General features: G+C 43.0%; 1 protein-coding gene across 9 annotated transcripts in view; it reads right to left on the reverse strand.

Moving 5' to 3' along the window:
• The window catches only part of LOC127446535 (neural cell adhesion molecule L1-like protein), a 136,300-nt gene that overhangs the window by 59,586 nt on the left and 50,151 nt on the right, over positions 1 to 26,563 (reverse strand). For 6 of the 9 annotated variants that reach the window (XM_051707525.1, XM_051707526.1, XM_051707529.1 and 3 more), the window contains exon 1: positions 5,904 to 6,025. The exons of the other annotated variants lie outside the window; for them this stretch is intronic. The gene's annotated coding sequence lies outside the window, so the exon portion shown is untranslated. Of the gene's footprint in view, positions 1 to 5,903; positions 6,026 to 26,563 lie in introns of those variants that run through there. 9 annotated transcript variants of the gene reach the window in all.

The raw sequence follows: 26,563 nt of genomic DNA on the forward strand, positions 1-26,563 counted from the left end.
TAGAGCTGTAAAATGAATGTGGATAGCATAGCTCAGATGATTGGCTCTTTGAACAATTGAATGAGAAATGTTTGAATTCATATTGAGATATCTGACTATTGATTGCAGATTTTGGTGTCTTGAAAAATCAGAGCACAGGTTAAGACTTCGGGGTCTCCTCTGAAACTTTAGAGAAGACACACAAGATTAATGTGGTCTTTTTCTGAGGTGGAACATCTGAGAAGCATGAGATTCTAGCAAACACCTCCATTCTCTCTACATTAAATCTCATTGCTGTCAAGGAGAAACAATTGAGACATTAGTGAGATCTAATTTGTGATGTTTTTTTCTTTATTTATATTTTTCCTATGGGAAGAAAAGGGTTGAGTGCAGCAAAGCTGCCAGTTTAGAGTAGTTTTGCTTCAGATGGTCTTAATACCATTAAACTGTCAATAAAACCCCAATCTTACAAAGTAAACGGATATCTGCTATTCAGTACATGATCAGCATTTATATGCCTTTTAGAAGGAAAACTGTTTATGTACTGTGCAGACCACTAATGGGATTAACGCCATCCCTGTCTTGTCAAACTGGATTAAAACAATCTGCTGAAGAAGAGTCTTGATGGCTGTGTATCTCTCTCAACCCTTTGGATAAAACCTCAATTCTGATCTAATCTGTTCAGTACAGTTAAGGCGTGGCTGAGATTACTAGCACTAAAGAGGCATTAGTGAATTTTCATCAGTTTGTGCATACACTAATATACTTTATTCACTTTAATATTTTATTTAGCTTCATCAGTGTTTGAACACAATGAAATAGCGAACACAGCCCATTTTACGTCCATAATGTAAGAAATTTCCAAGTGAAAACGGATTTTTAACAGGAAAAATTGTAGGGCAGGTCTTGATTTTATTTTTTTTTATTTTTTGCAGTGTAAAAATGTGAAAATCCAAGAAGTTTTAAAGCCACTTTTCTCAGTTTCAGTGTTGGCATAGTTACTGTTTTGCCTTTATAGTGCAATATACACATGGTTCATCATTCTAAAATACAAAAGTGTCCATTAATCTTCAAACATTTGCAAATGAGTTGTAGGAAAGCGTGATATTGTCTTAAATTGGATGTTTGAACCTGCCATCAGAGTTACTACACCTCACAATTCTGACTCACTAGCCCTTAGCACATAACAGTTAAATAACTTTATAAATAATTCATAAACAACACCTTAAACAGGCTACAAAACTTATATATTATAAAAACTTCTGTGTCGCAGCAAAGCAAAGACAATACTCTAAATGAGATAAAGAAGTGGGGGTGATATTAAATAATAACTATGCCTAACTGAGATTAAACTCAGTTTCAATCTGCTTTAACATGCATGCCAGAGATAAAACTGTTCAATTACCAGCCCATTAATAATACAGCAGCCTGAACGAGGAGAGGGTGGGGTGGGACGGGGACGAGGAATGCAAGGATGGGAAGAAAGGAGCTGTGTGCTCACCAGTCTTGGGGAATCTACTTTGAATCTGTGTTTTGTTGAGCTAAAGGCATCTTTGTAAGAAGTTAAACTACAGTCAGCTACCCTTTTGAAAAAGTAATAATAAGATATTGCTAAAAATAGCAATATCTTTTTAAATATATAAACGTTTATATATATTAATATGATATATATATTTTCCCCTTCTATTTTAATGTTTATCTATTTATTTTTTGCAAATATGCCAATATATGTCCAGAACAAAATAATGATGATCTCAATTAAGGTAAAAAGCATTAAATAGAATTTGAACAGATACATTCAAAATACCACTCAAAAAACTAGAAACACAGTTCCCTATCTGTCACTCACTCAACGTTGTGTCGATGTAGTGACACTAGGGGTCGCTCTTGGGAGCCCCAAACACCTCTGATCTTTGAGAAAATGCCAATGAGAATTGGCAAGTGGAATTTGCATGCCACTCCCCCAGACATACGGGTATAAAAGGAGCTGGTTCGCAACCACTCATTCAGATTTTTTCTTCGGAGATGAGTGGTTGATTCTCACGAGCTGAATTTCACTGCCAGTCCATTCACCTCTTAAGAAGCGTATGCTGTTGGATATATGGCGCATTTCAGCGGCTTTCTCTCCCTCTGTGCGATCAGTGCAGAGTACGCCCCTGGATGCTTCGACAGCCTTAAAAGAGTAAATATTCTCAACAAAGAGTATATTTTCCTCTAAAAGAGCATGCATTGACGGACAGCATCTTTTTAAAGATGCCTTTCCATCTTTGTGTAATTCCTGGCTGCAGTAGGTATCTCTCCACCTCCGATGGCCACAATCGCTTTCTCACGTGCCTGGGCCGTAATCACGTTGAGGCAGTGTTCGTGGATGGTTCATGTTCTCATTGCGAGAACATAACCATGGCAACGTTGCGGTCGCGGCTTTCCTTCTTCCAGGTACGGGTACCTATGGGTACGAGGCCGGGTCGGTTGACTCTGGAGGTAATTTGGGGGCTTCAATGGGTACGGATTCACCAGGTAATCCCCCGTGGACCGCCCATTCCCCAGCACACTCATTTGCACCGGTCCAGTTCTGGGATGAGACAGGCAGCTCGCCTCAGTGCCAGCCTAATGTCTCTTTCGGAGCTCACGAGATGGATGAGGTTTCAATAGCAGCATCGGAGAGCGCATTGGTGATGTCGGACGCTGAGGACTCAACTGGGCTGCCACCTTTGGGTGTGAAAATGCAGCTACCTAGCGGAATCGTCCGGCACTCCCCTCCAGGGCCTGTAGGACTACGTCGTCTCTGGCGGCCAGAGCCTACAGTGCTGCTGGACAGGCCGCCTCCGCCCTGCATACCACATCTGCTCAATATGAGCACACTCTACCAGGAGTGTGGCATCCTCGTGGGCACTGGCCAATGGCACCTCTCTAGCAGACATCTGCAGGGCAGCGGGCTGGGCAACACCCAATACCTTCATGGGATTTTATAATCTCTGGGTTGAGCCAGTTTCATCCTGTGTATTGTCAGGTACGAACAGGTAAGTGTGCGAGACAGCTGGCCGGGTGTATCGCTTGCGTACAGCGCCTTTCCCCTCCGTGAGGTGAAGACTTGCGCTCTTTTCTCCCATGCGAGTTCATGAGTCTGTGAACCCTGGATGTCTTTCCTCCCTAGCCCTGTGGCTGGCGAATTCGGCGGAGGAATTCCTAGCTAGACCCAGTACATGTGCTAGCGTGCCCAGTACTGGGGTAGGTGCTCCACAGGTGCCGGTTACCTCCGGTAGCCTCCTGTGATGTATTTTCCATGGTACGGTCTCCCTATAGGTCGACCCGCATCTCTCTTGGGCAGAGCCCTACCACTGTGCCTCTGGTGAGCCCACATGACGTATTTGCCACATGTTAATTATGTATATATAAATATATAATTATTATGAAAAATAAATAGGCCTAGTACAATGTAAGTGTTCAAAGGTGCAAATGATGTCATCAGTAGTGGTTCACTTTCACATGTCAAGATTGCTTTCATACTAATTGTGAACTAAACAAAGCACAATCAGGTGTGGTTCGCTACAAACCGAAATCTGATGTCAACAGACTTAAAGCATTAAAGTATAAAAGATGCAGCAGGTGCTTTGCATTTCTGCCAGTATTTCAGATTTGTAAAGACCCCATAAACTCACACTTTTCAAAGCTTTTTTTTTTTTTTTTTTTTTATCAATAGGCTTTAGTTATATCTCAGCCATAAACCAAATTGCCACTTGCTAGCCAGATGCAGGTGGTAATAGGGGGAGGGATATTCTCATTCTTGGGAGCATCTGATTGAGGATGATGACTGAAGATGAGTCATCAATATTTTTGTCCATTTAATTGTAAGAGAAAGATTGTACATCTGAAATGTGTACTGTATACCTTCAGTGAGTTTTGTCAAAGTTTAGGAGCACACTTGACTCAAAGCTAACACTTTTCATGGGGTCTTTAAAAAGCATGTTTATGACATCGTCATGTTCAGAATGCCAGAATGCCATGTTCTAGAGATGTGTTGTTCGGCTCAACTGCAGAAAGCGCAATCTCATAGCACCGAAATAACAAATTGTCCATAAGGTCACAGAAGACGGCTGTGAGGAATGAAAAAGATCATTCAAATGCTCAACAATCACAGACGTGCTGTCATGTTGGGAGGAGGGGAAGGGAGAGAGGGTGAGACTTTCAAAATGTCCCTATACGTATGTGCCATTTAAAGTACAAGCGAGAAAGACCTGCTGTGCATGTTGAAATTTCCTTTTGTGTCTTGCCTTTTATTATTATTATTTTTTTCATTACCCTCTATCTTTCAAGTCTTTGAGACAAGTGGAATTCTGTGTGCCCTGGACAGTGATCAAATTAGGCTGTGATCTGTGTTGAGTGCCCTGAAGTAGGGGAGATTGGAAACAGGCACACCAGGGGGACAGGGGTGTTATTTTGTGGGAACTAACACAGCAAGAGCCCTCGTTCATTCAGATCTGACGGATGTTGGCAATCTCCCAGGATAAAAACTTGGCTGTAGTCAGACAAGATAAATTGAACTTGTGTCCGAGATTATCTCCTTTCCCCAACAAATCTAAAGCTAAAGTGGTAGGCAGAATTGTTATTCCTTAAGGCTAAGAAAAATCTATTGTTTGTCATAAAGTAAATACTGTGCTAATTCTTCTGCTTACATTTTCCAAACACTGGCACACCTGTGACCATTGACTTTAGTGTTGTGTTGAAAACGTGATTCATATGAGCTATTAATTCATGTTTCAGCTTGTTCTATAACATCTGGATATGCTTGTTTTAAAGCTATTTGACAGTTCTGTCGGAAGCTTAAAACATTCTGGATTTCTTCATTTTATTGCTCTTAACCATTAGCTCTTATGTCAAACTGTTATGAAACAAAACATGACACAGGCAAATTTTAGAAGGACATTTCCTATCCAGTTTTGAACCAGTCCCAAATCAAAGCCAAGAACCTTTAAAATCCAAAAACTGCTTGTATGTTTACTACAAACATGCTTTCACCACCTTATTAAGGTATAAACTGTTGAAAGACAGATTGTTTATACAAAAAAAGCCCATTGTTTGTGAATCAAGTTGTCCAGGAAAGAAACCATTTCAACATCCCCTTTTAATAAATAACCAATTTGTCTTGAAAATATATATGGTAAACCAAGAACTAAGAGTTTAAAATCAAAGCATGATTTTTGGCATATATATATATATATATATATATATATATATATATATATATATGTATATATATATATGCCAAAAAAGCAACCGATAAACCCATATATTTCAGTCAAGTTCAAGTTCAATCAACTGTCGTCATTCCACCTAGTATCAGTTCCAAAATTTACCAACAGCCTTCTCTTGGAATAATGCACGTTTTCTAATTTCAAGTCTACTTTCATAGTTAATTTGAGCAAATATTGTGTTAAATAAGTGTCATTTGATCTCTCATTTGTATCTTAACAAATTTTATTTACTATCATTAAACTGTGTTACGTATTTGCATAATATCAGTCACCTTGTTCTCTAAATATTGTTATCGGATCAATAAACAACATTTTTACACATATGATATTTTTAGTCTATTTTTACGATTTGCGCCTTTGAATTGTATGACAAATTGAATCTGTGTATATATATATATATATATATATATATATATATATATATATATATATATATATATATATATATACCAATGTGTGTGTGTGTGTGTGTGTGTGTGTTTATGTGTGATAATAAAAAATATATAAGGATATCTCACTGCATAGTAACTGTTCTGCCAAGCCCTCTCTGTAATACACGTGCAAGGGGTCACAACACACACTAGTAGCAGTAATACAGTAGTAATTCCCTCTACTGGACTGCCTTTGTAACAAGCTCAGAAAAAACAATCAAAAAGAAGCCTAAATACTCACAGGAATCTGTATCATTGTTGTCCGCTCTTCCTCAGAGCAACCTTCTTCTTCTGCACAATTTAATCCCGCAGGCGTGAAATACAGAAAGTGCTGAGGAAATCCAGCGAAACGTCTACTACAGCAGACGCGGGAGAGAGAGAGAGAGAGAGAGAGAGAGAGAGAGAGAGAGAGCTCTGTCACTGGCGTACAGAGCGGTGCAGAGTGAGAGAGGCACTGGGGAGACATATGTTGCCAAAGCCTCTCGCTTGGCAAAAAAGCTCATTAAACGAGTGACAATCACTCCCACAAAGCCAGATCTGAGTGCTTTTCACATGGAGTGTACAAAGAATGAGAGACACAAAGAGAGAGAGGGAGAGAGAGATAATGAATGAGAGTGTAGGAATTCTGGAAAGAGAAGTTGCGTTTCAAACACTTAAGCATGGGAAGTCTTGTCCATTTTTTGTGCCATGGATGTCAAGATCCATGTTTTACCTATTGTAAGTCTGACATTATGGTTAAGTAGGGTTAATCTGGATTTATTATAGTGTTTATTTCAGATAATGTAATGACAGTTGTATATTTCTTGAAACACACTACACATCTTACTCAGAGAGCTATAAAATGAAATAATCTGAGCAAACTATACATATTTAGAATATAAAATTAAATATTTTAATAGTTTTAAAGAAAATGATTTATTTTTATATATCTGTCCAGCTTCATAGTCTGCAAGCGGCATAAAAGTACATCTTCTATCTACTTGAATGGGAAAGACCGAAATCTCCAAAACGGTTGGTCAAGATTACAATCAAAGAACATATTTCAAATCAGCAGTTAACTCTAACAACAAGGGTATGATAAATCATACTTCTTGAGCTTAGATCACACAAAAACAAATTTGATGGCTGGACCATCTAATGTGCATGTGCATTCTCAAGTTCATTGACAGGCAATGTCTGTATATAAAAGGTGATTGGCTCTTTTACCTGTATGGTGGGACTTCCTTTTCTACATCCGCCATATTGGCTGTTTCAATGTATTTTTCAATACATTGTATTTCTTGTTCCTTAATTTTAATACAAGTGCTCTGTCTTGGGCTAAACAGTCTTTGGTGGTGCCTGCCTGTGCAAAACTTGTTGTTCCCTATATGTCACTCATTCGATGATGTGTCGATGTAGTGACACTAGGGGTCACACTTGGGAGCCTGAGACACCTCTGGTCTTTGATAAAAGGCCAATGAAAATTGGCGAGTGGTATTTGCATACCACTCCCCCGGACATATGGGTATAAAAGGAGCTGGTATGCAATCACTCATTCAGATTTTCTCTTCGGAGCCGAACGGTCATGCTCACTGAGCTGAATTCCCACAACTGTTCATTCACCTCTGCTGGATCTGACGGTGCATTTCAGCGGCTTCTCCCCCCTCTGCACTGGTGCACTGCAGAGAATGCCCCTGGGCACTTCGGCAAAAATAAAAGAGTATATTTCTCTAAAAGAGTATATTTCTCTAAAAGAATATATATCTCAAAAAGAGCGGCACATACGGAATATCTTTTTAAAGAGATGTCTTTTTAAATATGTTTGTGTGTTATTCCTAGTTGCACTCATTATCTCTCGCCTTCTGATGGTCACGATCACGAAACTGCTCACGCGGAGACAGTGTTCATGGATGAGTCATGTACTCATTGCGAGAACATGTCCATGGCAACGATGCGGTCGCGGCTTACCTTCGTAAGAAAGCAAGCCACCCCAGAGGCTCCCCGCCTCGGTCCTTCTACCCACGGGTATGAGGCCAGCGCGGCTATCACTGGGGGCGATTTGGGGACCCCAATGGGACCATCTCCGCTGGGTATCCCCCCACGGACCTCCCATTCCCCAGCAAGCTCATCTGCCCCGATCGGGCATCCGGATGAGTCCACTGGCTTGTCTCACGGCGAGTTCGACCTCTTATTCAGAGCCCGTGAAGGTGATAAGCTCTTGAGCGCAGCATCGGAGAGCGGGCTCGTCCAGTTGGACGCGGAAGCCTCAGCTGGGCTCCTCCCTTCGGGTGTGGTCGCCCAGTCACAGGCTGACGCGGAGATGATGACATGCTTTCCCGGGCAGCCTCGAGCATCAGGCTAGAGTGGAACCCTCCACTCTCCCCTGAACCCTCGTGGCTCGATGATTGGTTCCTGGGCTCGTGGCGCTGCTCAAAGCCACGCCCCGCCCTGATTCCTTTCTTCCCGGAAGTGCATGAAGAGCTGACAAGGTTGTAGGAGGCACTTTTTACTGCCCGGTCCTGATCTTTCAGCTTCCCTGCACTCACTACCCTCAATGGTGGGGCGGCCAAGGGCTATTCGGCAATCACCCCAGTGGATAAAGGCACTCGTGGTGCACATATGCCCGCAGAGCACCACCACCTGGCGTGGGCGCCCAAAGCTCCCGTCCAAGGCCTGTAGGTTTACGTCGTCTCTGACAGCCAAGGCCATGGTGCCACTGGACAAGCCGCCTCCGCCCTGCATGCCATGGCTCTCCTGCAAGTCCACCAAGCCAAGGTGCTAAAGGAACTGCACAAGGGTAGTTCCGCCCCGGGATTGATGCAGGAGCTGCGCTCGGTGACCAACCTCGCTCTCCGGGTGACGAAGGTCACAGCGCGGTCTCTCAGGCGGGCGATGTCCACCTTGGTGGTCCAGGAGCGCCACCTTTGGCTCAACCTGGTCGAGATGGGAGAGACCGACAAGGCACGGTTCCTTGCTGCCCCCATTTCCCAAGTTGGCCAGTCCGGCAACCCTGAGAACATTACCCAGCAGTTCTCAGCAGTGAAGCTGCAGACGGAGGTTATCCGGCACATCCTGCCCCGGCACGGCTCAAGATCCCATACCCCATCTGCTCATTGCCACAGGTGTCCCCCTTTGGTGACTGCACTGGCTCCGCCGCAGCCCGCCCCTGCGGCCCGGCCCTGGCATGGAGCCCACTGCAGGAAGCAGACGCCACCCATCTCACGGCCGCCAAGAACCCGCGAAAGGCTTCGAAGCGCCCCTGAGACGGGCGACCCAGGGACGACGAAACCCGCTGCTCTGGAGCTGGTAAGCAGACCACTCCATTCCCCGGTCGAAGACCGGGAGGAGAATCTTTTTTTACCTTTGCATTTAATTGCGCTGCATGCCCAATGGCTGCAGTACCCAAGAGTTCAGCAAGAGCGGTTTCCATTTTCCCTGGGTCACATACCCGTGTGCACGGCTGTCATCATGACCACCGTCCACCACTCCATTTTGGCAGGTTTGGCGCTCCAGTGGCAGTCTCCCCGCCCCTGAGCACCCAGCTGTGGCACAAATCCACCCCCGATGTGACAGTCTCCACGGGTCACAAGGACAGGCCTCTTCCTCCCCCGTCCCAGGCTGTTCCGGGGGTGGTCACAAAGAGCCAGGTATGTACTTCGATGTTCCTGAACGCAGCATGGCCACGACACAGTGTGGCACCTCAGGCTCCACCCCACCGCGAGGCTCCACCCGCCGGTACGTCTGATGAGATTGTCCCTCTGGCCGAGATGAAGAAGAGGTTTTACAGCCCCTACTTCATTGTACCGAAAAAAAGCGGTGGGTTGCGGCCAATCTTGGACCTGCGAGTACTGAACCAGGCTTTACACAGACTCCCGTCCTAGATGATGATGCAAAGACGCACTCAAGCAAGCGTCCGGCATCAAGATTGGTTCGCGGCGGTAGACCTGAAGGACACGTACTTCCACGTCTCGATTCTACCTCGACACAGACCCTTCTTGCGGTTTGCATTCGAGGGTCGGCCGTATCTGTACAAGGTCCTCCCTTTCGGTCTGTCCTTGTTCCCTTGCATCTTCACGAATGTCGCAGAGGCAGCCCTTGACCCACTAAGGGAAGTGGGCATTTGCATCCTCAACTATCCCGACGGTTGGTTAATCCTAGCTCACTCTCGGTATGTGTTGTGTGCACACAGAGACCTGGTGCTCTCGCACCTCAGCCGACTAGGGCTTCAGGTCAACTGGGAAAAGAGCAAGCTCCTCCTGGTTAAGAGCATTTCTTTTCTCGGTTTGGAGTTGGACTCAGTCTCGTTGACGGCGCACCTCATGAACGAGCGCGCACAGTCAGTGCTGACCTGTTTGAAGACGTTCAAACAGAAAACAGCGGTTCCACTGAAACTTTTTCATATGGCATCCTCAGCAGTGGCCACTCCGCTCGGGTTGATGCATATGAGACCGCTTCAGCACTGGCATCAGACTCGAGTTCCGAGATGGGCATGGCGCCGCGGGACACACGCCGATCTGTCACCGCCTTGGACCGACCTCACGTTTCTACGGACAGGCGTTCCCCTAGAGCAGGTCTCCAGGCGCATCATGGTCACGACAGACACCTCCAAAATGGGTTGGGGCGCTGTTTGCAATGGGCACGCAGCCGCCGGCTTATGGACGGGCCCACGGCTGCGTTGGCACATCAACTGCCTCGAGTTGCTGGCAATTCTGCTCGCCCTGCGGAGGTTCCGGCTGTTGATCCAGGGCAAGCACGTGTTAGTTCAGACAGACAACACGGCAACGGTAGCATATGTCAACTGTCAAGGTGGTCTGTGCTCACATTGGATGTAACAACTCACCCGTCGTCTCCTCCTCTGGAGTCAGCAGCACCTCAAATCGCTGCGAGCCACTAATATCCCGGGCGACCTCAACACTGCAGTGGACGTGCTGTCATGGCAGGTTACCCTCAAGGGAGAGTGGAGACTCCACCCTCAGGTGGTCCAGCTGATTTGGAGTCGATTCGGACAGGCACAGGTAGACCTGTTCGCCTCCCAAGAATCCTCCCACTGCCCGCTCTGGTAAGCCCTGACCGAGGCACCTCTCGGTATAGACGTGCTGGCACACAGCTGGCCCCCTGGACTTTGCAAATATGCGTTTCCCCCAGTGAGCCTACTTGCACAGACCCTGTGCAAGGTCAGGGAGGACAAAGAGCAGGTCGTCCTGGTAGCACCCTACTGGCCCACCCAGACATGGTTCTCGGACCTCACGCTCCTCGCAACAGCCCCCCCTGGCAAATTCCCCTGAGGAAGGACCTTCTTTCTCAGGGATGGGGCACCATCTGGCACCTGTGACCAGACCTCTGGAATCTCCATGTCTGGCCCCTAGATGGGACGCAGAAGACCTAATTGGTCTACCACCCGCGGTGGTAGACACGATCACTCAGGCTAGGGCCCCATCTACGAGGCGCCTGTATGCCTATAAGTGGCGTCTGTTCGCTAAGTGGTGTCCTTCCCGACGCGAAGACCCCCAGAAATGCGCAGTCGGATCGGTGCTTTCCTTCATGCAGGAGAGATTGGAAGGGCGGCAGTCCCCTTCCACCTTGAAGGTGTACGTAGCCGCTATAGTGGCACACCACGACACAGTGGACAGTAAGTCCTTAGGGAAGCACAACCTGATCATCAGGTTCCTGAGAGGCACCAGGAGGTTGAATCCCTTCAGACCGCACCTCGTTCCCTCATGGGACCTCTCTGTAGTTCTTCAGAATCTACAGAGAGCCCCCTTTGAGCCTTTGCAGTCAGCTGAGCTTAAGGCACTCTCCTTGAAGACTGCCCTTTTTTTTAGGGAGTGGGAAAAAAGGGGATAAGAGGCCAGGACTGGGCTAGCCTGTCTCTATCTTTTGGGTAGTCGACTTGTCCCAAAGGGCTGTTTGACACTCATAACAGTGTTGGGGGAGGTTACGTGTCGGCCTGGTGCGCTGGCTATGAGGCACACAGTGGTCTGCCCATCACACACCGCCAGTTGACGTAACACAGTTCAGCAAGTTATGCTGTTTTTGTATGGGGACCCCTAGTGTCATTACATCGACACAACGTCGAGTGAGTGACAGATAGGGAACGTCCTGGTTACTTGTGTAACCTCCATTCCCTGATGGAGGGAACAAGACGTTGTGTCCCTCCTGCCATAACACTGAACTACCCGCTGAAATGGCCAGGACCTTGTCTCGGCTCCTCAGCATAAAACCTGAATGAGTGGTTGCATACCAGCTCCTTTTATACCCATATGTCCGGGAGAGTGGTATGCAAATACCACTCGCCAATTTTCATTGGTCTTTTATCAAAGACCAGAGGTGTCTCGGGATCCCAAGAGTGACCCCTAGTGTCACTACATCGACACAACGTCTCATTCCCTCCATCAGGGAACGGAGGTTATGCAAGTAACCAGGATGTCATGATTGCAATGATGTTGCTGTGGTGTTCTGGGTGGTTGCAAGGGATTTGTTAGGTAGTTTATATGGTGTTCTGGGTTGTTGCTTTAGGGGCTTGCACATGACTCACGTCAGGGGGGTGTCAACAGAATAGCGATTTTACGAGTTTGCCAGGCAAGAAAGTGGAAGGTGTACACAGTAAACATTGAAAACGGAGGCCTGTGTAGCTCAGCAAATATTGACGCTGACTACCACCCCTGGAGTCGGTTGCTAGAGAGGGTAGAGTCACATGGGGTAACCTCCTCGTGGTTGCTGTAATGTGGTTCTCGCTCTCGGTGGGGAGCGTGTTGAGTTGTGCGTGGATGCCGTGTAGAATAGCATGAAGCCTCCACACGTGCTATGTCTACGCGGTAACACGCTCAACAAGCCATGTGATAAGATGTGCGGATTGACGGTCTCAGATGCGGAGGCAACTGAGATTCGTCCTCCGCCACCCGGATTGAGGCTAGTCACTACGTCACGAGGACTTAGAGCATATTGGGAATTGGGCATTCCAAACTGGGGAGAAAAGGGGAGAAAAAATATATAAATTGCATTACTTAGCAGAGAAAAATTTAATTACTTAGCAGAGAAAAAGTCCCGGTCTCTGGATGCTCGGAAACAATAAGGTAAATATTTATATATATATATAGATATAGATAGATAGATAGATAGATAGATAGATAGATATAGATGTAGCATTCAATATTTTCATAAATGTTGACTTTTTTTAATATTTCTAGTTGCTCTGAACTCTAAACGCATCACTAGTGTGGCAAAAACGTGTGTGAAAATCACTTTGGTGTAAAGTTGGACCTGTCATTGAAAGACAAGATAATGCCCATAATTGGCTTATGCTTCGAAAGGTCAAGGAACAATCCCTAATCCTAAATATGAGCAATTTTAACCTCTTTGCACAATCAAACCAGTGAGATAACACTAGGCTGGGCTCAGAGGAGTGTGACCAAACTGATGTGATCTTTGCGCTGCTGTTTGCCAGTAGAGAATGACTGAAGCGGATGTCATAATAAAACAGCTGCTTGAACAGCATTTTCATCATTGCAATATCTTAATTTTTTATGTTACAAACATTCAAATAATCACAAAATAAAAGTTTAAAGCCATTACCATCTGAGCTGTTTTGATGCAGAGATGCGGCACCATTTTCTGATGTCAAACAAAGAATGTATAAACTAATTAGTCCACTTGACCCTTCTCCCAGTTCACCCATCACTTATTCTCACCACTTCCAGTTCAACAAAGTGGAAGGGTTAGTTTTTTAGACCCATCTTTGCTGTGACTCAGAATCCCATGCAGCATTGCAATGTAAACAACATGGCGGCGCACATACCGGCAATATTATCTATCAAAATCAATCATTACAAACATCATAAAATCGCATTATATGTTTAATAATATTAAATTCCTTCCTGCAATATGTCTGCTGTGAAGTGTAAGGCAAAATTATTTTTAAATACAGTGCGCATTATACAACTTACGCTGGGGGATTAGTCAGTACAGTAAGAACTCACATGTGAAGAGGTTAATACTGATACTTGCTTTAGCAAGCACCACAGATTACACAAGAGAAAACAAATGCTACTAGCATACTTCTCATCTCTGTGCACATAACCTGTATCCATCTGACTGACATAAGGCAGTAGACTGCAACAGTTCATCCGTACCTCACACATGGACCTATGTCCCTAGGGACTATGTGATTTGCAGACTGAGCAAACAGCACAGGGCAGGACATGGTCACAACTGACCGACAAAAGCCCCACCCCTCTCCCACAATACTGAAAGTGGACCAGTTCCAAGGTGATGTATGATGTGGAATTGGGTGAATGAATCTGGGTGAGGGAAAAGGGGGAGGTTGAGGGTGAAAACGGAGAAGAAGTTGACACGTTTTCTTCAATTATGCAGATGTAGGTGCCTCAGATACTCCAAAGACATGTCAAATGGAACAGAGCCTTTATAAGTAAAAAATATAATTAGTCTCAGAAAATGTTGCTCTTCGTGGGTTGTGTCAAGTGCTGTTCACGTGAGATAGTGAGATCATACAATATGCCATCAATTACAAGGAACATCATTAAAGTTACAGTCGCCATAAACAGGCTTAATTAGAATTTAATTAAAATGGATTCATTCATGTGCTTGCTATTGGAAAGTACCATTAATTTCATCATCTGTGACTCACACCCATTACAGTGTAGGAGATTGTCTGCAATGCATGACTGATCTTCACAAATTCTTCCTTGTATAATTTTTGCCCAACATTCAGACAGATGTTTTGATCTGGGCGTCCAATCAGAATAATTAATCCAATAATTAAAAGTGTGCTTTCGTTAAGCCAAATCTATTTCCCCTTTTCCTTGTTTAACCCTTTTGCACGTACGATTAAGCCAGTGTGATTACACTAGGAAAGGCTGGAAATGAGCAGACTGAGGCAGTTGTCAAAATAACTCAACTGCTCAAATAGTCATTTTTTAACATCACAATATCTTTATTTTTTATATTACAAACATTCAAATTATCACAAATCTGACATCAAACAAAGAATGTATACTGTAAAATAGTTAGTCCACTTGAGACTTCTCCCATTCCATCCATCACTCATTCTCTCCACTTCTGGTGCAACAAGAAATAGGGCTAGGTTTTTAGAACTTAAATGCTTCACACACTCAGAATTCCATGCTGCATTGCAATGGAAACAATATGGCGGAGCACATAGCCGGCAATCACGTTCGCAATCGCATCATATCTATCATAATCAATCATTATAAGCATCTAAAAATCACGTTATATGTTTGATAATATATAATCTGTACTCCTGTGCATCAGCTGTTAAGTGTAAGGTGACATTTACTTTCAATTAGAGCACGCATGAAAGAACTAATCCTGGGGGATCAGTCAGTACAGAAAAAACTCATGTGTGAAAGGGTTAACATTCCCACAATGTTAATTGACTAAATAAAGCATCTTTACTTCGATATACACAAAAATGTGGGGGGAAAAAGGTTATAGAAAAAACTTGATTTTATGGTGCTTCTGTGTGCTAAACTCGCCACCCCAATGCAAGGTTGTTGTGGATGGTTGTTAAGTGTTCCTATGCTGTTGCTTAGGTGTATCTGAGTATTTTTCCCATTTCTTTCCTAGGGATTTCATAAAATCCCTCATAAAAGGCTTGTAAGCCATGAAGCAAACCACCAAGCTCCAAGGTGTTCACAACATTAAAAACTTTGATCTGAAGTAAAAAGTATTCGAAAATTGGACAAAAAGACTGTGGAAGGTACAAGACTGTGTACTTCATGAGGGGATGAAATACAAACCCATGAAACATTGCGAATTACATAATTGAATTAAAATGATCAACATTTTTTAAACAATTGATATAAAGTTGTTTATTATATGTACAGAAAAAATATATTTTAAGTGTATTAACAAACATTAATATATTTGCCACGATTCTCTGATTGTTGGATAATTTCCCTTCAATATCATAGGTACAGTAGTGTAGTTCAGTACCAAATATTGCACTATTAAACACGATTTAAAAGAAAATGAAGTTGAAATATTGAGGACTGATGCTTCAACAGACGCATATGCCATTGATTAACAACCTCGGAGCTCACAGTAACTCTGTCTTATAAAGTTTATAAGTTATCATTAATAATCAATTCATCTATGGAGAATATGAATGGGATTTTTACTTGCAGATTGTTACACTCTAAGGGCCTGTTCTTCTAAAGACCTAGTCATCTAAGCATGGATGGTAATGTGAACAAGACCCCTTAAAACCCCCCTTTCCTGCTTGAAGAAGAAACCAAGGCAGGTTTTGGCAGGAAGATGGGGTTGTTTGATAGTGTGAGCAGATTGCCAGACAGAGAAAACCCTCAAAGAACCACTGTGCCGGTGCTAAACCGACGAGGCCCTTGCGGTCCCCAGCATGTCCTTTTTAAGTAATCAGAGGAAGCTGCCATTATGGCTTCACAAACAGACAGAGGGCTGATGAACTTCATAGGAAAGGCTTTTCCTGAAAGCAACAGGGTTAGAATAGAATGGAGGGAGGGTGTATAGAGAGTGATCGAGAAGGCAAACTGCCAGCTCCACCAAGTTTAGTCTTCACGCACCCAGGCCGAACAAACCTGACATTGTGTTGGGAACTGCCTAAGGGATCACAGCCATTCTCTCTCTGTTTTTTTTTTTTTTTTTTTCTGCTCCTCGATTTTCATTCACTGTTCACAGTCAGAAACCGCTCTTTTGCTTTTGCACCTCTTTGGAGGCTTTGAATGAGGCTGTTTGATCAGCCATTACCATGTTCTACACCCACTTGTGTGTTTGTTTTGTTGGTAATTGGTAATTGACTAAACTATATATGAGTGAATCACCTTGGTTATGAATAGGAGTCAGACAAAACAATTTTGTCCACTGTGGTTACCATACCTGAACTACAAGCCACAATGACTATTTGAAAGGAATATAACCTGTTTAGAAAATAAGGAAATATGGTTGTATAGCACACTATATACGTACAATACAATTAGCCAACACTGACATATGCAGACCACACACATTGTCTCTTTTTTTAATACAGCCATTATGGCTGGGAATCGCTAACCAACATGCATCATGATATCCTAAGTGGATCACGACTGTTACTGTTCCAAACAAATTATGTATCGCTATGAGAAATGCTGGTTTCAGAGGTTTTAAGTGTTTTTACATTGTAAATGTGGAACAGAAGCCAAATCTGAAGCAGTGATTCAGTGATCACGATAATAAGCTTTTACACAAACTTTTTAAAGGGATATTTCACCAAAAATTTGTTTGAATTCTGTCATTATTTACTCACCTTCATGTTGTCTCAAATCCAAATCTATTTACAAAGGAGTCACAATTATGCACAGTAAACCTCAATGCTCAAAGTAATTAATTGTACTGAGTAGGGGGAAATTAAATAATTCAAATTAGTTCAAATACATTAATCTTGATGAGTATTTAGAAATTTCTCTTTCTTTTGAGTTCACGAAACTGACACCTTTTATGTAACCTGAACTGTTTTATTGTTTTGAGTTTAATGAACTTAAATTTATTTGTATTTTTTTGGTAAACTCAAATTGGGGACTCGATAGCAAAAGTAGATATTAAAATTAAGTGTTATTTTATGTGTTTTTGCACCATGAATGCAAAGAGGGAAACTTGTTAGTGTTTAATGTTTTGTTCTGTTGCCATTTAGAAGAGTTTCTGTTATGTTGAAGCTTTGGGGGTTACCATTATGGTGAAGAGTGGTGGTTTACTCAAAATTTTAAGTTAAGTGCCATCAAAATGTATGAGTTAGCTTGCTCAATTTTTTAAGTTAAGAGCAATTAGCATGCAAAAATCAAAACCTGACAATTCCACTTACTTAAATGTGGAAATTAGTAACTTAAAATAATTTATATAACTGATAACCTCAAATTTTTTGAGTTCTGCTAACTTATTTGGGTTTACAGTGTGTGCAACAATGTATCACACACTCTACTATTATGAAAGTTTGATTGTTTTAATAGTGTCTCTGATTTACATTCAGTAGCACAGGATGTAAGTGTTCTTTGATTCATTTTTTGTAATCAGTCCATCTGTTGTTTCAGTGAATTGATTCAAAACTATTCTTTCAACAATTAATATGCATCATCACTTAAAATGTACAGGGAAGTGCCCTTGTGGCATTTTTCATCTATTAAAATGTTTAGTAAGAATATATGTAAGTACACAATGAGCTCACCTGGGCCTTGATCAGTGCCCTACAGAATGTCAGAATGATATATGCACCAGCATTATAGTGTGCTTCAAACTGGTTATATAGGCTGAGGCATAAAGACTGATAGACGGCATGTGCTAGGTCAGGGGCAGGACAAACCAAGTTCACCAGACCGAATAAGAACGGTCCCCCGCTGGGTGAACGCTAATCCAGCGTGCAGTGATTACAGAACTGAGATTTTTCCAGATTTACACTACTGCCAAATTATGTTACTTTTATAAACTAAACAAATAGTAATTAGAAATGTTGTAAAGGGAAATCTTATTTGAAATGTATTTGGCAAATACACTATGAGCAATAGGGATTTAACAAGATTTGAGCTTTATGTATGTTCCTTGCCATGTTTCATGACAATTGACATACAGCGGCCCTAAAAAATATTTTGACACTTTTGGAGACTTAAGTCGCATTTAAAAATTCACAAACAAATAATACTAACCTTTTTTCAGAACTAACTCCACTTTTCTAGCTATTTTCCAATTACTTTTAACCAACTGGTCAAAAGTAATCAAGGTCATTTTTTTTTTTTTTTTAAATGGATATATAAAGTCAGTACCCCTCAGTTCACACAGGTGTCCTGGGCTGGCAGATTAACAACGAGCATGGGTGCCTGCAGGATTTCATCTGAGGGTACACACAGAAATCTGCCTTGTACAGCCTTATATCTAGGGGGTTCCGGGGGCATGCTTTTTGCAAAAACAACACCAAAGCATTAAATTCTGGTGACTTTGAGAGAAGCATTTTTTTTTTCTCAATTATGAGTAGCATTCTTGTAACTATTGGCTAAAGCATTTCTTCCAGTAACCGTTCAGAACAGATGCATTCTCGTGCTAAAAAAGCAAAACGCAACACAACGAATAGAGCAGAACGTAGGTGTCTCGAGATGCGTTTTAATCAGTTGAAGTTCTTTTTAACTTAAAATGGCTCCTAAAAATGCAGCTCTCCCATGAGAGATCCTAAAAACACAATGAAACATGACGCAGTTGTCAAAAGGCATCCATCTAGTGAATGTTTACATGGAAAACGATTGAAAAACAGCATGAGTGGATGCAAAAATAGTTTAGTTTGAACAGCCCTTTGTTCACATGACACATCACTAGCTGAAGTTACCTCTCAAAGTTACCTCTCAAAAAAGACAGCTTTTTGTCTCAGTTGATTGTAGGTAATTCTCTATATTCGTAAATATCCTGATGCTGTTTTACTGTGTGAGAAACCGCTCCAAATGATTCCATGAGAGAGTGGTCCGAACAAATTGTACTGAATCACGAATTAATTCAGACAGTTTTGTAAGCCTGTTTGGCCAATTCACTGAAAAAAAACGACTCAAAAGAATTATTCATTCGCAAATTGGTCATCACTAGTCCTTTTAAACAGACACGGGACACACTTCATGAGTGATGAAATATTCCGAGAGTAAATATTTCTCAGGTCAGTCGGAGTGCTCATGGTATGCACAGTACGTATGGCCATACAGCTGCAGGCGCCACTGACCACGAGTATAGTTCATCACAATTACTATGGACATGTTCCACTAAGTTTGGATAACCAGAAAGTCTCCAAATCTCCAAGTTTTTTTTTTAATTTTAAATTATTCTTTTTTTTACAATATATCTATTGTTTTTAAATATGATTTGCTAAATTTTTTGCTTGAAAAGTGCATTTGTGCTACATTTCTTTAAATTAAATGCCACTTGTATTGATCATTTGTTATCTAACACAATGACATTCATTCATTTTCAAGTGTGCCTTAAAGGGAAAGTATCGGGTTTGGTACAACATGGGGGTGAATAAATCATGAATACATTTTCATTTTTGGGTGAACTAGCCCTTTAAGTATCCAAACTATTTTGCAAGCCACTGTATTTATACTGTATGTTTTCACTATAATATACAACTACTGTTTTTCATAATGTATCTTTTGTAAGATTTCAGTGTAAAGCTGTTGCTGAGGCAGAAACATAGTACCAGTTAGCATACCAGTTGTCACTGAAATCATATGTCATTGATCAATCTGGCCCCTTGCATGGTTGTAGAAAATGCTTTAGTGAGTATTTATTTTAAGTTAGGTCAATTTCCTCAAATAATTTATCAGGTGGATTTGATCTAGTCAGTGTTAATCTCATCAACGAAATCAATGATGAAAACGTCCGTTGATTTATTGTTATTATTATTAGTAGTAGTATAACAGTGAATATTACATAACTATACAGTCGTACATTTTCCCCTTTAAATTGAGCTTTTATTTTGGTGGAGCTTTTATTTTGAAGTGTTTCTGTGTTGTTATGATGGTAGCATCTCAATCCAGCAAAAAATCTAAAGTTGCTAACCGCACACTGAATTGAAAAAACAGACTAAAAAGTGTCTAGCAAACTTTATTAAATTTGCATCCTAAAAAATAAAATTTGCAATGTGAGTTAAAAGCCAGACCAACAAAGGGAGCAGAAGTTTCAGCACATTGCTTTCTTCAATGCTCATGTTGTAAAAGATGTTCACCATTTGAACAAGTCTTAATTGAAAATTGCAACCAGCTGGGCCTAATGAGTTAACAAGGATAGAACCTAAGGGTACGTTTACACGACAATGATGTACTAAAAATGGAAAAGTTTTTCCTTTGCGTTTTTGAAAAGTTTCTCGTACAGATGACAACGTTGTCAAAAAGATCCCAGTTCACACGGATCCGCGAAAACGACTATATACGCTTTATTATGCATGCCAGGCCAGTATTTGGCAATGTCACTTTGTAAAGAAACACTATGCGCCTACACACATAGGCATTCTTCCACAGAGCGGTGAATACAAACAATGAAGATGGCGAAAACATCGAGCAATTTTTGTCAATTACTTTGCTGGAGAAGCGTCAATAAACTCAAAATCTTGAGCAGCACAAACACAGTCCTGTAGTCTGCCACTGTAGTTTTGAATGTCTCGCGCGTTGTTTTGAAGTACTCGCACACATGCATATAGACCCAAAATGACAAAAAATGTACCTAAGTGGAATCTAGAATCAACAGGGTCCAAGGGTGCAGACACAAAACAAAAATCACAATACAAAATCACCACTGTTACAAAATTACATAAAAATAAATAAATAAATAAATAAAAAACATTATAAAAAACAGGAAAGATCGTGTTCTTCATTCATACCACTTGGAGCTAAAGATTTACGTACAAAAATCCAAAAAGCCTCCCTCTGTAACAATTACTTATCTCTGTCTCCACCTCCACTATGAGGTAAAATCTGGAAAAGTCAGTTTCTGCATGACTGAAACTGATTATTAAACAGCAAATGACTACTATTTAATTAAATAAAAATATTTCTGCACAGGTTTACACAATAAGTACAGTTGTACAGTGTTTTGAATGTAGCCTATTTTATATGTTTGATACATTTTTAAATTAAGATGTTTATAAATGTTTTCTAAATGTTTGAATATTTTATTATATTTACATTTATTACATAGTCTGTTAAAGTTTGACACACGTTTTGATAACTGCACATTATCATTACTAAAATATATTATTTTCATTGACTAAAATTACATGCAATTTTAGTTAGAGTAAAACAAGGGCATAGCAGCCGCAGGGGACGTAAATAATAAGTATATATTAATAAAATACTTATATATTAATATATGACCTCCCTCCCAAAGGACATTTTCATCAAAAGACTAAAACTATGACTAAAACAAAAAACTGTGGAAAAAATAACACTGCACTCAGAGTTCACTAAGATAACCAGATGCATGTTCACTGCTGGTTAAAAAGCCATCTACTGCCATAAAATGGAATTAGCAAAGTTAAGTGTGTTTAACTATAGGCTGATTTTTGGGTAAGCATTAAAGTGCCAAATGGTTGGAATAACTCAACCTGAGAGAGAAAGAAAGAGAGCTCAGACTCTTCTCTGGCTGGCACATTCACAGATGGCACAGGTGCAATCATGGTATAAACGACCATGTGATCATTCTTCCTGATTAAACACCCCAACAAATCATGGGGCGAACATATGCACAGTGCTCGAATTGAGGGGGGGCTGGGGGGGACCCCCCATCAGTGGCAAATTCTCAGGGCCAGCAAAGCCTTCTCTGCTGGCCTAACATGCCAAATAAATGAATATTTTTCATCCTTTCATTCTCAATCACCTTTTTGACTCCTGTCCAGGGCCTGTAGGTTTATGTCATCCCTGACAACTAGAGCCTATGGTGCTGCTGGACAAACCGCCTCCGCCCTGCATGCCATGGATCTCCTGCAAGTACACCAAGCCAAGGCGCTAAAAGAACTGTACGAGGGTACTTCTGACCCGGGATTGATGCAGGAACTGCGCTCGGCGACCGACCTCACTCTCCGGGCGATGAAGGTCACGGCACGGTCTCTTGGGCAGGCGATGTCCACCCTGGTGGTCCAGGAGTGCCACCTTTGGCTCAACTTGGTTGAGATGGGAGAAGCGGACAAGGCACGGTTCCTTGATGCCCCCATTTCCAGGTTGGCCTGTTTGGCGACACCGTTGAGGACTTTGACCAGTAGTTCTCGGTGGTGAAGAAGCAGATGGAGGTTTTACAACATATCTTGCCCCGGCATGGCTTAAGACCCCGCACCCTGTCTGCTCATCGCCAAGGGCGTCCTCCTGCAGCAACAACACCGGCTCCGCCGCAGCCCGCCCCCGTGGCCCAGCTCCGGTGTGGAGCCCTCCGCAGGAAGCAGACGCCACCCGTCTCGTGGCCGGCCACTAAGAACATGAGGAAGGCTTCGAAGCGCCCCCGAGATGGGCGACCCAGGGGCGAGGAGACCCACTTCTCTGGGGCTGGTCGACAGACCACTCCATTCCCCAGTGGAGGGCCGGGAGGAGAATGCCCAGGAGGCTGCGGCACCCAAAAGCCTGACAAAAGAATGGTTCCCTCATCTCCTGAGTCACATATCTGGTGCGCACGGCCGTTGTCACGACCACCATCCACCATCCCATTTTGGCAGGTATGGCACTCCAGCGGCAGACCCCCCACCCCTGTGCACCCAGCTGTGGCACAAACATGCCCAAACGGGATTAGTTCCAGTGGACTACAGGGACAAGATTCCTCCTCTCCCCTCCTCGACAAATCTTATGGTGGGCGGCAGGAGCCAGGTAAGTGCTTTGATGTCCCTGGACTCAGCATGGCCACGGGGCTCGAGTCCCCTCGACGTGGCACCTCGAGTTCCACCCCGCCATGAGGCCCAACCCGCTGGTATGTCCGACGTGATCATTACCTTGGTCCCCCTCGCCCGGAGTTTGGGTGCATGGCTCGTGCTTTCCAACCTGTCGCGATGGCTGACCCAGACCGTCCAACTCGGCTATGCGATTCAGTTCGCCAGGCGCCCGCCCAGGTTCAGCGGCGTCCGCTTCACCTCGGTGGAGGACGAGAACGCCGCTACCTTGCGTGCAGAGATCGCTACCCTTCTGCGCAAGGGCGTGATAGAGCCTGTCCCTCCAGCCGAGATGAAGAAAGGGTTCTACGCTTACTTCATCGTACCGAAGAAAGGCGGTGGGTTGCGACCAATCCTGGACCTGTGAGTACTGAACCGGGCTTTGCACAGACTCCCGTTCAAGATGCTGATGCAAAAACGCATTCTAGCGAGTGTCCGGCATCAAGATTGGTTCGCGGCAGTAGACCTGAAGGACGCGTACTTTCACGTCTCGGTCTTACCTCGACACAGACCCTTCCTGCGGTTTGACTTCGTAGACCAAGCATACCAGACACTACTGGGAGTCAAGAGCGCAGGTCTTCCCCTCAAGGAAGGGGAAAGGTGCTATGCACAAGCGGTAAACCCAGCCAGTTGTCCCGGAACTTACCTGCTCGTGCCTGCCACTACTCGGGACGAGACCGGTTCAACCCGGAGATTGTATAACCTCGCAAAGGTGTTGGGTGCTGCCCAGCCCGCTGCTCTGCAGATGCCTGCCAAAGAGGCACCACTGGCCAGGGCCCAGGAGGCCACCACACTCCTGATAGAGTGGGCTCGTAACCCCGCAGGGGGTGGCACGTCCTGAGCCTGATATGCCATTGTGATGGTGTCAATGACCCAGTGGGTGATCCTCTGTTTGGAGACAGCACTTCCTTTCCGCTGTCCACCAAAGCAGACAAAGAGCTGCTCAGAGCTTCTAAAGCTCTGCGTGTGATCCAAATAGATATGTAAAGCTCACACCGGACACAGCAACACCAAGGCTGGGTCTGCCTCCTCCTGGGGCAGCGATTGCAGGTTTACCACCTGATCCCTAAAAGGGGTCGTGGGAACCTTGGGCACATAGCCCGGTCAGGGTCTCAGGATAACGTGAGAGTAACCCGGACTGAACTCCTGGCATGATTTGCTGACAGAAAACACCTACAGTTCCCCTACCCTCTTGATGGAAGTGAGCGCAGTCAGGAGGGCAGTCTTCAAAGAGAGTGCCTTAAGCTCAGCTGACTCCAAGGGCTCAAAGGGAGCTCCCCGTAGGCCCTGAAGGACTACAGAGAGGTCCCATGGGGGGAAGAGGTGCGGTCTAGAGGGATTCAACCTCCTAGCGCCTCTCAGGAACCTGATGATCAAGTCGTGCTTCCCCAAATACTTACCATCTACTGCAACGTGATGCGCCGAAATACATACACCTTCAAAGTGGAGGGGGACAGCCACCCCTCCAGCCTCTCCTGCAGGAAGGAAAACACTGATCCGACTGCGCATCTATGGGGGTCTTCGCGTTGGGAAGTACAATTCCTGGGAAAAACTACTTAATTGCAGTAACGTGAGTATTTGTAATTCGTTAATTTACACCCCTGTCCCTGAGTGTGGACATGTTTGTGTGACATCATGCCCCTGCATCTCGGTGAAATCGGAGTTGAGAATTTCTGCATGAGCCTACAAGTTGTAATTCTAGATGCATTCCATTGCACTTTTCCTAGTTGGATGTTGTAAAATCCGACCTTCCGAGTTGAATGGAACGCAGCACCACTTCTCAAAACTTGATCCAATGCTGAATGCTCCAGCAGCCTAATTTACACTTAGAAAACTCCTGATGTTGCTATAACAATGCAAAAAGCACTTACCAATTTTCTTGAAGTGAAAATCAGTCCACCTTTACTGTTTAATAAATTAAACTATCACACAGTCATGCAGAACATCTCATGTTTTTAAATCCATAAGGATCTCTTTCTCAATGGCGATAGCAGCAGTGATGACGATCTTGTGCTCTTCGCTTTAAAATTACATACATCACTAGCCAGCTAGAAGGCCTCGACCAGGACTTATCCTAAAGAACAATAAATCAATCTGATTGGCTGATGAATCTGACAATCTGACATTAGATGCCCATTTATTTGCACTGTTGAGGGATTCTGTAGAAATTCTGAAGGCCTGACGGGGTGGAGCTCAAACTCACTCGCTGCTTCGGCTTCAGGCTTCGGGCATGCGATTTGTGAAACAGTTGTCACACTTTTTTTCAGTTTCTTGCTTGTTTTTTTCATGTCAAAATTAAAATGTGCGAATACATAATATGCTCGATAACAGTAAACAACATGTCAGCGTCCTTGTCTAACTCAACATGATAAGCCAAATCTCAAATATAAAAAAATTAATTAAAAAATTAATCATGAAATGTCACTCTACCAGTAACAGCCTCTTTGCACAACTGCTTAAGGATGACGTGCACCAAACTTACAGTTTTCTGCTTCTAACGCAGGTGCAATGGCTGTTGCGTGGACACGTGCTTGTGGGTTTCTTTTTCTTGGATCTTCAATGGTCATGAAAATTCTATAACATCATAACCACACACTGCAAGACTGTAAAAACCTCTTAAAACGGCATACCTTGTTGATGCTTTATAACGAGACCATCAAGCAGCTGCATGGCTCTGCATTAATGTGTAATAGACCAGTAGAAATGTCAACCGCTAGAAATGTATCAAGTATCATGTTTATCGCGGTTATCCAAATCCGTGGCAATGCACGTTCCCAAAAATAATTATATTATAATCATAATTTTGCATTTCTCACGGCCATCGATGATATTTTCTCTTGCGCGCGCACATGAGCAAACACATAGAGCTCGAGGAGGGAGAGAGAGCGTGCATCCATGGTGGTGATATACTGTATGTGTAGACTTATACAGTACATAAGTAGAGGGGGCTTCAAGGTAAAAAGGTTGGGATCCACTGGTCTAGCACATATTTTCATAGAAAAATAATAAATAAAAAAAGCATATACAGATGCATAATTGCTTCTTTGTGGCAGTTTATGTCATATAAAATATATTAACATTTTATAAATTTCATGAATAACCCATTAAGCATTATTGCATTATACAATGCTTAATAGACAGTTTAAACTGAAAATACTTAATGTAGTTATGAATGTCATGAACGTTTGATTTGAAAGATTTAAAAGTTGATGAACTAGCTACCAATCTGTTAAGAATTAGGCCTACCTACAGTATATGTTTGTTATTGGCAAATGGAAGTATAAAGTGTCATCAATATATTATTACTTTATTAGTGGCTTAAGGAGCTCCGTCAGGACTGATGTAGTTTGGTGCTGCCTGTAAGGTTAATTTAAGAAATAATAATTTGAAAAAGGTTTATCAGAGATACTTTGTCATGTATGAAGAATATTTTGTTAATGAATTCTGTAGTAATTTTTAATACATGCATACTCTGTTTTGATACATTACCAGTTGTATCAACC

Source organism: Myxocyprinus asiaticus, chromosome 9, assembly GCF_019703515.2.
Source record: "Myxocyprinus asiaticus isolate MX2 ecotype Aquarium Trade chromosome 9, UBuf_Myxa_2, whole genome shotgun sequence".
Taxonomy (NCBI): Eukaryota; Metazoa; Chordata; class Actinopteri; order Cypriniformes; family Catostomidae; genus Myxocyprinus; species Myxocyprinus asiaticus.